This window comes from Nyctereutes procyonoides, unplaced genomic scaffold, assembly GCF_905146905.1.
Source record: "Nyctereutes procyonoides isolate TBG_1078 unplaced genomic scaffold, NYPRO_anot_genome, whole genome shotgun sequence".
Taxonomy (NCBI): Eukaryota; Metazoa; Chordata; class Mammalia; order Carnivora; family Canidae; genus Nyctereutes; species Nyctereutes procyonoides.
In genome coordinates this window covers 32,175,089-32,187,413 of record NW_026575134.1, presented here as the reverse complement: position 1 = coordinate 32,187,413, position 12,325 = coordinate 32,175,089, and the positions used below count along the sequence as shown (strand labels likewise).

At 48.3% G+C, this 12,325-nt stretch overlaps 1 protein-coding gene across 2 annotated transcripts in view; it reads right to left on the bottom strand.

The window, feature by feature from the left end:
• The window catches only part of PAMR1 (peptidase domain containing associated with muscle regeneration 1), a 124,394-nt gene that overhangs the window by 54,425 nt on the left and 57,644 nt on the right, over window positions 1-12,325 (bottom strand). The window lies entirely within an intron of this gene.

The following is a 12,325-nucleotide window of genomic DNA, read 5'->3' as shown; positions in this document are numbered from 1 at the left end:
GAAAATTAATCTGGCTCCTCTGTGAAGCCTTCCCTTGAAACCCTGGGCAGGGATCCCCCAACATGCTTTGCAGGCCCACATAAGCCCACGCTAGCATCTGTGGTGGCTTCTAACCTCTCCAATTTCACAGTTTAGCTATTTTCCTCCCCTAAATTTGGAAGCCTGACACTGAGTTAATCATCCTTAATCTGCCAGGTAGAACCATCTAGAGAAACTACCATCATCTCCCATCAGTCTCCAGTCACAAGAACATTCTAGCATCCTAGAAAGGAACCACTTCCACAATAAGTTCCTTAAGTGGAATAAATTTACCTCTATGAAAAATGCTCTTAATTCTTTTCCCACAAACTTTGGCAGACCAGCAAAGATCCTCACACTGGCATTTGGGGATGATGGGGAGAGATTACTATGATAGTGTCACTACTAAAGTTTTGTTTCCCCCACGACTCACGGGCCCCTCTAGGACAGATACCAGGACCGACTTAGCTGAGCTTCCCAGGTTTCTGGTGGCAGCTGGATGACGTGAATCACTTCTAAAATGTATAAGAGAACTTCCTGATCAAAAGTGAGAGAGAGCCAGGGAAAACACAAGGGTAAATTTTCATCCTATTTGGCAGTCAGTCCTTACAAATGACACTCACACATGAAAATCAGATAAATTGGACAATTAAAAAATGTTGTGCAGCAAAGGACATTGTCAAGGAAGTGAGACAGCCTACAAAATGGAAGAAAAGTTTTGCAAATTAAATATTTGATAAGGGTTTAATTTCAAAAATACATAAAGAACTCCTACAACTCAACCACGAAAGGACAAACCACCCCAGTTTTTAAGCAGGCAAGTAGCACGAATAGACATTTCTCCAAAGAAGATTAACAAATGGCCAATAAGCTCATTAAGAAGATGGTTGACCTCATACATCATTGGGGAAATGCAAACGAAAACCATGAAGAGATACACATCACAATACGAGGATGGCTATAAAAAGAGGAAAATAACAAGAGTTGACAAAGACGTAGAGCAACTGGAACCCTCACGTATTGCTGGTGGGAATGGAAAGTGGTGCGGGTGCCATGGAAACCAGTGCAGCGGTTCCCTCAAAGGTAAACATAGGGACGCCTGGGTGGCTCCGTCTGTTAATACCCAGCTCTTGGTTTCAACCCAAGTCATCATCTCAGGGTTGTGAGATCAAGTCCCGCTTTGGGCTCCACACAGCAGGGAGTATCCTTGAGGATTCTCTCTCTCCCTCTCCCTTGTCCCTTCTACCCCTTGCAAGTAGGCACATGTGTGCACATGCACACGCACTCTCTCTCTCATTTAAATAAATAAATAAATAAATAAATAAATAAATAAATAAATCTTTACTCCCTAAACAAAAAGCAAACATAGAAATATCATACCTCCCAGGAATTCCACTCCTACATTTATACCCCCAAAATAAAAAACTGGGACTCAAACAGATCCTTGTAGGCCAATGTTCACTGCAGCATTATCCCTAACAGCCAAAAGGTGGAAAAGAACCCAAGTGTCCATGAAGAGATGAGTAAGTAAACAAAATGTAGCCCACAATACAATGTCACTCCGAGCGTGGAGTATTACTCAGCCATGACAAGGAAGGAGATGCCGCTGCACACTGTGGTATGGACGAGCCATGAAAACATGCCAAGTGCTATGCTAAGTGAAAGAAGCCAGTGACCAAAGGACAAAGATTGTCTTGAAAAAGTTTTGGAAATAGAGGTAACGCTTCCCAACACTGGGAATGTAATTAATGCCACTGAGCTGTATATTTTAAACGGTTAATATGGCAAATTTCATGTTACATAGGTTTTGCCACCCTTTTTTTAACATGAAGAAAACAAAATGCTTAGAGGCTCAGCATTGGAGTCAGACAGACCTGGGTTTGGAATGTCACTTCCGCTACATACGGAGGGTAAGACCTTGGCCGAGTTACTTTACTCACTTGGCCTCAGTTTACCATCCAGTAAAATGAGTACACGTTCTCCAACTCAGAGGCCCCCTTAAAGTACTAAATCAGATCATGCATATGAGGAGCTTAGCACCTTGCCCAGTATGTAATGAGCATCCAATAACTAACGAGCAGCTTCAAAAGGAAAAGAGCATGGAACACCCACATTTCTCAAGGATCTTATTTTTTAAATGCATAGCATATCAGTTTCTTACTTAAAATGTTCCTGTTGTGGGGCACCTGGGTGGCTCAGTGGTTGAGCGTCTGCCTTCAGCTCAGGGTGTGATCCTGGGGTCCTGGGATCAAGTCCCACATCGGGCTCCCTGCAGGAGCCTGCTTCCCCCTCTGCCTCTCTGTGTCTCTCATGAATAAATAAACAAAATCTTAAAAAGAAACAAACAATACCACCAAGCTCTTGCCCACCTCAGGGCCTTCACATTTGCTTTTCCCACTGCCTCTGTTTCAACCTTTACCCCTTACTGTAAATGATACCTGCTCAGAGAGGTCCTCACTGACTTTCTCACCCAAAGTACCTACCTCCACCCACCCCTCCATGGTACTCTCTACCACAGCAACCCAGTTGTTCCCTTGCATAGCCCCACTCATTTTATACTCCTTTTCCATATTTCCACTTACTTGCTTATTGTCTGTGTCCCTTTCCGGACCATAAGCTAGTAGGAACCAAATCTAACTGTTCACGGCTGTAGGGAAGGGTCCGGCACACAACAGGCACTCCATAAATGTTTGTTGAATGAATCCACCTTAATGCTAGAGCTAGCTTCTCTTCAACAGTCAAATATTTCCATCCAGTAGGTCCAGCGTGGAGCTATAAGCCAAGGGAGCTGGCTTTACCCCATAATTGGCTAATATCAGAGCTGGGGCACTTTCCATCTGTAGAGAAGTACCTGGAACAATGGGTCCAGGTTGCCTGCCTTGGGTCCAAATCCTATGTCTCCAGCCTGCATCTTATCCAGCTCTGTGTGTTCTCTATTCCCAAAAGAACAAAGAATCCTGTGGTGTGTGGCTCATGTCTTATCCCCTCCCTCTGTTGACCTTAGGGCAAGCACTACATCATTCTAGGTTTTCTAAGAATGTATAAACATTAAACTCCTGGGAGGGCAATGAGAGGGTAAAAGTAATTCGCAGCTTTTATAAGAATTTATAATTAAATGTAGAAGGCCAAGTAAGGTCTGCTCTACTCCAACAGAGAGTGAAGCCTATTTCCCCCTAAGCAGCAGGTGTGTTCACCTGTGGCCCAGCCATGGAATATTCTGGGCTTCCTTTTTACCCAGGAATTAATTCCCTAAAATGCTTTCATTGGCATTTCTTTTAGCTTCAGTGAGCAAGTTCATCTCTGCCCTCCCAAGGCCATTATATTAGCTTTATAGGCAAAGTCCAGGGCATTGTATCATCTTAGCCAAGAGGAATCATCCCTGGAAGCCTGTTCTGTCTTCCAGTTGAGCCAATTGGCTCCTTTTCAAGGATTCTGTGCGTGGCATGCAGAATAATGGCCCTCCCAAAGACACACACATCCAAACCCCCCAAACTATGAAAATGTTGCCTTACATGGCAAAAGGGATTTCAGAGACGTAAACAATTTAAGGATCTTCCCATCTTGAGATGGGAAAAGCTACGCTGGGTCATCCAGGTGGGCCCAATATCATTGCAAGGACCCTCATAAGAGGGAGATATGACCCTCAGAGTCAGAAAAGGAGATGCGACAGCACAAGTAGAGACTGGACTGATGCACTCTGAAGATGGAGGAAGGGACCACGAGCCAAGGAATGCAGGCAGCCTCTAGAAGTCGGACAAGGCAAGGAAACAGATTCTCTCCTGGAGCCTCCTGAAGGAGCGCAGGCCTGCTGATACCTTGATTTTAGCCTCGAAAGACTCATTTCAAACTTCTGACCTCCAGCACTGTAAGGAATAAATGTGTGCTGTTTTAAGTGACTAATAAGCCTGTGGTGATTTGTTACAGCATCTATTGGAAACTGACATATTGCGTCTTCTCCAAAAAAAAAGGCTGACTCACAGCAAGTCATTTAACCACTGAGTTTTGCCACTGAGCACAGTGCCACGTGTATGGGTGAACTGAAAAAAGCATTCTTTCATTGCACAAATATTTACCAGTGTCCACTGCATCCTGGTAGGAGGCTGGGTGCTGAGATATGAGGGAGAGGAAAACAGACAACATCCTCAGCCTCATGGAAATCACGGTTTCCTAGAAGAGGAGGCTTAGGGCAAATGGGCCCTGCAAATTCACAATCACCAACTGTGATAAGGAAAATTTAGGATGTTGAGGACAAATGGATCATCATGAAGGAACACGAGTGCCAAATCCACAGGACCCACAGGGTCTGGGGGGTCAGATAAAATCACAGGCAGAAATCTGTGGAAGTGCCAGAGGAAGCAATGGTTTTAATGGTTTTGTGACTCGAGCCTGTCCCCTCTGGCCTAGCAAGTCCACCACCCTTCTTTCTCCCCGGCTCTAACAGAGACAAGAGAGTGCTCCCAAAATGCATGTGTAAGAAATCAAGAGATAAGTGAAAGGTTCTATAAGAAATATTTAAAGTTGACCAGCTGAAGAGATTTTAACGTGCACGAAGTGGACAAAAGCAATCTCCTAACTTCTCTTTCTCCATTTATGAGAATCATCTTTGCAGAAAGGGCGTATGGGTCATTTGGCTGTAGCTGTACAGATGTCAGGCAGTTTCAATATGGCACTAACAGCCAGTTCCAGAAACTAGCATCAGGAGAAGCCCTGACAGCAAAGCTACTGAAAGCCGTCATGTGCGTATACTAAAGCCCGTTAGCATTTGTGTAACCAACTGCTTTTATATTGTTCGTGCACTTCAGTCTTCAACACGAGCCGGTGAGATGGGTAGTGCATTTTTAGTTAAAAGGATGTGGCCCTACTTCTTTACTTTACCAGTGAGGAAAACGAGCAAAAGCACTAAGCAGGAGCAGAAGGGCAGAGAAATGTCAAAGCATTTCTAGGGAATTAATTCTGGGAGGAAGGGAGGCCGGTAGGATTGTGGGCGAGCAAACGTGCTGCTCAGGGGGCCACAGGCCAGGACAACCCCCAGCTGGACCAGCTACTGGAGGTGAGCACCTTCTACGTTGTCTTGCGCATTTGAGAACAAAGCCTTATAAAAGCTACCACGGCCTTTCGTCCAGTCAATGCTTCCCGGGAAAAGAAGCACCAAAAACTCACAGAGCACCACCCTGGGATAAACTGAGGCACTGAACTGTCAAGCACACGCCCATGACAAAATCGACCTCACAGAGCTCTGGGCACCATGCACATTCATTTGTCCTGAGCTTTTCTACCAGATAAAATTATATATATTTTTTTCTTTAATGAAACACTAGTTTCACATAAAAGATTTCTGAATGGGAGGAGGGTGGAGGGGGATGGGGTGACTGGGTAAAGGAGGGCACTTGATGGGATGAGCGCTGGGTGTTAGACGACATGTTGGCAAATTGAATTTAAATAAAATATTAAAAAAGATTTCTTATGAAAGCTTCAAAGATAAAATCATGAATGGAGGCATAAAAATATTCAGGAATAACGCTAATATTTTGCTGTCCGTCCTCCAAGTTGCCTCAATATTTCAATGGACATCCATGTCCACACGCAGATACCGACACGTGTGTACACATGGTCTTCCCCAAACGGGTAACATATAATGTCCTGTGCTAGAAGCTGCTTCCCCCCCTTAGATCATGGGCGTCTTCTCTTGACACTGAGTAGTCTCCAGAAGCGGCTTTAAATTGCCGCATAATTATCCCACGCGTGCAGGTGGCCCCGTTCCCCTTTCTTAATCAGGGCAAATGGAGGCAAGAGCCCTGAAAAGTTCTCTGGTTTCACAAGCATTGCCCCAGGGCTCCTCGCAGCTGCTGTGCTCGGGGGCGTCCGCCACCCCCGTGTCTCCTGCCCAGAGTGGACAGTCCCGTGATACTGGCCCATCTTTGGTTCTTCCAGAACTCACTTTGGAAAACGGAAGGCCCTTCACCGCCTGGTCCCACTTTAACAATGGGAATACCGAGGCAACGTGGCCGATGCCAGCCGGCTGGCACAGGTCGGGCTCTCGTACAGGTGCTGAGGGAATAAAGGAGGGAGTGAAAGCCGGCTGACGTCCCCAGGGCCAGCCTTAGTTTTGCAGGCCCCTCAGCACCTGACCGTCTGCTGGAGGCCATCCAGCACTGCTCGCCCGCTCCCTCGCTCTCTCTCACCTGCTGATGAGGAGGAGAACAGGTAATACCCGGCACGGCAGGTGCCTACCCCCATAGAATCGGCAGGCGGGCAAGGGGGGTGGCAACTGTGTCCCCAAAGCATAGTCTCCAAGTGCCAGGTGCTCAGCACCAGATTTTAAGGAAACCTGTCCACGTGGTGGCCGGTAAGGTCCCTCCGCAAAATCTCAGAGGATCCTTCGTGAAAACAAGTCCATGATTGAAACATCAGTTGTCAGATTAAAGGCCCAGGCGAGACCACCCCAGAAGGTGGCCCAGAAAGGCCCTATTATCATGAGCTGGCTCCTCCGGGAGGTTAGAGCCCTCCTTCCCAACAGCACCTCCCACGTCCTCCCCTGTCACCGCAGCCACATGTAATAAACATTTCTACGAACCTTCTGAGACTAGACGGAGGGGGAGAAAGAAGAAAAGGAAGGATGCTTCAGTGGATCCCACCCGACAGCCTGGGCCCCTCGGCCGGTGCAGCCCGCCCCCCCTGGAGAGCCCTGCTCTCCCCACGCTGCCCCACGCTGACAGAGGCGAGGCAGCCCACAGCTTTCCCCTCTGCCCCGGGTCAGACACCTGCTCACAGGATCAGGACTGATGACAGGCAAGGCCCAGGCAGGCAGGACCGTGAGGCAGGGGGCAGAGAATGCTCGCCGGGCCCCTGGGGACCCCGTGTCTCCTCCTGAGCCTTTGAGAACCACCCTGTCGGCCAGAGACCCTCAGGGCCAACCTGGCTGGTCCCCCCCCTCCACGTGACCTCGGTCAGGCCACCCCTCCTCACAGCTCCCCTAGTTAATGAGATAATGACAGCTGTGGAGTCATTTCATCACCCGTTTTGGATACCAGGAATGACAAAACTTTTAATGGAGCCCGTAGAAATCTGGTTTTTAGGCACGCGTACATTGGAGAGGGGCAGGGAGGCAAAAGTCAGTCTGTGACTTGATTTCCCTACTCGCGCTTTATGAAGCACGCTGCTCTGCACTGTGGCTCTCCGTTCATGCTCCTGGTCACCCTGGGTCCCGGCTCCCCCAGGGAAGGCTTCTAAGCCCTTGGGCCGGTACTTCCCTCACTGAATCCTCACAGCCAGCCTTCAACGTAAGTATGCTTTTCTTCATTTAACAGATGAGGAAACTGAAGGACAGACGGGGTAAAGGCACTGCTCCAGGTGGCACAGTTATCAGGTGAAAGAAGAAAGAGAACCCAGCTCTGTCTAGGGCTAGAGTCTCATTCCTCCCCAACACTACCTTGATTCTAGAGAGTTCACAACCTCCGGCTGTGCGGCATAAGAATGCAGCATTGATGAAATGGACACACTTGGGGATCAGACCACCCACATTTTAATCCTGAATCAGTCCCTCTTGTGTGCTGCTGGGCAGTCGTAAACAAGACACCTTAGCCCAAAGCCTCAGGTGGATGGATGGAGGTTGATGGGGCTGTTGACTGACGTCACAATGGGCAGGAAGGGCTGTGAAAGACAATTGCAGGGCCGCCTGGGTGGCTCAGTGGTTGAGCGTCTGTCGTGGCTCAGGGGTGATCCAGGGCTCCTGGGTTCGAGTCCCACATCTGTCTCCCTGCATGGAGCCTGCTTCTCCCTCTGCCTGTGTCTCTGCCTCTCTCTGTGTGTCTCTCATGAACAAATAAATAAAATCTTAAAAAAAAAAGAAAGAAAGAAAAATTGCAGACTTATCAAGACATTACCATTCTTCTCTGCAGGATAAAAGCCATCACATCTTTGGCTAAGACACAGATGGCTAAAGGAGTGAGGCAGGTGAGTAATGACGTCTTCTCCTGAGGCCCACACATACATGGCATTTTTAAGCAGTAGGCTCATGTTTAAATCATGGCATTGCTTCTAGATCTCTAATACCCCCTTCATCAGACACCTATTTAAGTAGGACATAGCTCCCCTCCCGCTGCTTCTCTTCTAGAAATAGAAATTCTACATCCCTAGTCAAAGGGAACAAAACCTCAACTCTGGCATTTGGAAGAGCCCCCAGTTGCCATTATCCTCAACAACTGTGCTGCTAGAAATCCTGGAAGGACAGCTGCTTCTGGGTTATTTCAATTGTTGGAATATGAGCTGACTGGCTCTTATTTTTTTTAGTAGAATTGGCTACTACGAAAAAAATTTAATAACACATCTAAAAGTACTTGGCAATAGAAGTCAGCGAATATTACATCAGCCAAAGCACTAAAATGGCTAAGTCAAAAACAATAAAACTTAGGCTGTCCCCTAAAAAATCCAACCTGGATTTCCCTGGATCCCAAGAATTCTACAAAGTGTCCCACCCGCCCCCAGGCTTCCACATTTCCAAACCCTTCCTTCTGAATCAGAGCACGTCAAGGCTACACAGGAGTCTTGGTCGGCCCATCCACCTCCCTGCCAATAGCTTCCAGAGTTGGTGTTAACTGACTTCATATCCACAGCCACTGATGCCAAGCAGAAGGCAGATTTTCCTTCTGCCACAGCCAGCTGGCCAACCGCGCAGGCCGAGCGAGTGTGGACGGATGTTGAGTGAGGGTGATGTGTTTATGATGGTATGTCCGGTTCGCTAAGCCCTAAGCTGGCAGCAGCTTGGGGCAGGCTAGCCCTGGTTACCTCCCTCGGCTCTGCAGGCTAGAACCAGATGAAGGGAACTAACTTCCTTTTGCCTGAGGATCCCTGCCTGGCTCCACCCTTGAATCGCAACAGGGGGTCAGGAGCAACATCTCTGGTTTGGGATGCAAGGCCCCGGACCCAGAATCACCAGCTCTGAAACACCTCGCAACCCTCAGCCCCTGCAAGAAACGAAGGCTCACCCTGGGTGAAACAGGGCAAAACCAAGGCGCCACATGGAGAAGGCATTTCCCCTAAGGTTGGCTCAGGTCATGATCCAGGGGTCAGGGGATCAAGTCCCAGATCGGGCTCCCCTGCAGGGAGCCTGCTTCTTCCTCTGCCTGTGTCTTTGCCTCTGTGTGTCTCTCATGCATAAACAAACAGAATCTTTTTTAAAAAATAAAAGAAACAGGGCAAAATTAGGCACCCCCCCAGAAGGCATTTCCCCTAAGGTTATAAGGTGGATGCATGAAAGAAAAACAAGGGAAGGAAGCAAGTCTCAAAGAAAGAAACTTCTGATGAGTCTTTAGGAAGTTCTTTCTGACAGAGCCACCAATGAATAGGAGAGAGGACTGTGGTCTGAGGCAAGGAGGACCTCGTACTCCCACCCAATTACAGACATTATAGCAGGATCTCCTCTCGATTCCCTGCGAAACCTGTGCTAGTGGGAAGAAACAGGAGAAGGCAGAGAAAGACACAACTGAGCACCCCCTTTTTTTTTTTTGCAAGATGCTTCACTAAGCACTTTAAGTAGATGCTCATTTAATGCTTGCAATAAACCCCTAAGATGCTATTATCCTCAGTCTATAGGCTGGAAGGTGCCAAGGCCACATGAAAGAAGTTAAGGAACTTGCCCAAGAAAAGTAGCCATACGTGACAGAGCCTCGATCCCAACCCTGGCCCATGCTTTAAGCCACAATACTCTACCCCACATATATACATAGTCACACACACACGTTCACATCTCTCCTTTGCTCTTCTGCGTACGTGTGTACTCCAACTTGGCCACACCCACACCAAGACATCTATACCAAGGAGAAATTCCACAATTATGGCACGTGAGGGCTGAATCTCCACTGAGATCACGGGGACCCAGGCCTCCGTAGGCAGGAGATCCCTTAAAGGGACACCTGGTTCTATCCCTCACCCATCGCCACTGTAGCTACCCAATCTGAAACAAGGCAGGGAGAGAGAGGAGGCAGGCAGTACTAGGGCCAAGGGAGAAGCTGCGCGGTGTGACAGCAACAACATTTGGCAAAGGCAAGAACAAAGAAGTTTCCAGAAACAGCAAACAATGGGTTGATAAGCAGCTCAAACTCACGTGCTGTCTCTATGGGATAAGCCCCAGCGTAGAGAGCCCAAACCATTTCAGGGCGTGCATATCAGGGTCCTGATGACTGGGCTACACCTGAGCAGGTGAACACCAGGGTAAGTAACTGGACATTGGAGACGAGCCCTTGGGTGTTTGGGTGACAGAGGTGGAGCGAAGAAGAGACGGTATAGTTGGTGATGAACAGTCCTGGGACTCAGTGCCCCCCCAGGGAACTAGAAGGATGCTCAGAGAGCCTCTTCGTTTGTGAAGGGGGGAGAGTGTGACTGTCACCAAGGATACCATGCAGCCAGGAAGTCAAGCCACAGCCCCCACGCTCCAGGGTACTGCGCATCACCGTGGGCTCTCATTAATCCGATTCAGCTTGTCCAATGATCCCAGACTGACTGCATTACTGTCGTCCACCTGAATACAAGAAATGAGCTTTCTCAATGAACCATGCAGGTCAGTGCTGGCGAGGACGTTTCTCAACATGAACGGGGCCATCCCCAGGCCTCTTCGGCCCTCTCGGAGAGCGGCGGGTAGCTGCTAGGACATCAGACGTCCTGCCAGGCCCACAGCAGGAAGTCTGAAGAGAAGCCCATGTTTTTTACAGACCTTCGAATTCTCTCCTTCCCCTACCCCACATCATGGGGAGGTATTCTTCAATGTTGCATTCATTATGGGCAGGAGAGCGGAGTTTTCCAAACCGTATTCCAGGGAGCATTAATTCCACTGGATTGTACATAAGGTATTATGTGAAAAGAGGTTCTGTGCTTAACCTTATAAAATGCTAATCACAGCTTTCTTTATTACAGGGCTTTGCAAGGTCTATAAATGCTTTGTGCAGAGCCAATCACCGTACCACCCAGACTCTGTTCATCCGAACCCCCTGGGTTTCGTCTGTTTATTTTTGCTCAAGATCTTCCAGCGTTAGAATTCCACGAAACCCACTTTGGAAAATGCCAGACTGGACCATCAGCTCTTTCAACCGTCACAAGAGCCTTCAGGAAAGGGGCTCTGTGTTCTTCGTCACGGCATCCCAAAGCACCGAGGATCACATCTGGCACCTGGTAGGTGCATGACCAAGTTGGCTGAATTAATACCTCAGTGTGGCCACATGAAGCATGTGTGATTCCCAGGAAAAGGTTAGTTCCGACAAAGAGTGATGTTAGAGACGTCCCCTGCTGGGACCCAGTGCAGTCTCCATTTGGCGGTATGAGGAATCCACTGGGGCCATGACTGGTGAATATTGTTGTTTATTGCAGTTTGTATCTTGTTTCCACGAAACCTTGGATTGCTCGCTTGTTCTGTTCCACCAGTGGGTTGGCCAGGGGAGCCAGGCTTGCACAGAAGGGAGTCTGAGCACCGTGCAGAAGCAGGCAGTCAACCAACCACCCACTGGGAGGCAGAAAGCCAGACCAAGAAGTCCTACAACAAAGATTCCTTACTAGCAGCCTAGCCCTCCCTTCTGCTCACATCCAGGTGAGCCAAGGGCCTGAGGGAAAATATGGGAATAGATGTGAGTGGCTGGAAGCTAAGCTCAGGCAACTTGTCCCAGGACATCTCAGGTATTCTCCGCCTTCACTGTTGATCCTGGGGTAGGATCCCAGCATATGGGGGATTCATTGATCACCTCCAAAGGAATCCTATGAAGTAAGTGGAGACGGGACTCTGAAAAACCCAGACACTTTAGTTCCTCATAGTCTTCAAATGATTCATTTGATTTGAAGCAAACTGGGCCAACATCCCCTCCATTTAGTGGTTTTCCATTAAACTGGCTGGAATTTTTTTTTTTTTAACCAATCATGAATTCAGCTCATGAGGACAATGGCTGTGTCTCCCCATGAGCTAACGTTGCCTGAATGTATTCCTCACTCTGTTCTGGCGGCTGCCCCGGTTTTCCAATCACCAAACCAACGAACCAGACTTCTACTCACAGAGCCTCTTGCTGCCAAACCACTCACTCAGTCCTCTGAACACGGCCAGGACCTTAGAGACAGTGGGGACAAAGACTCCTGCCCTGCAGTAATAAAGGCGTCTCCCCAACTCCAGAGGCAGAAGAGCAGCAGAAATAGGGGCCTCATTTGCTACCCGGTCGATGCGGGCACTTCTCTTACCTGTTTGACATTCGGGTCAGGTAGACAGTGGATCCTCATTCAAGGTTGAAATAAATCGGTTAAAACTCATCTGAATTTTACTGGAAGGGGATCGTGT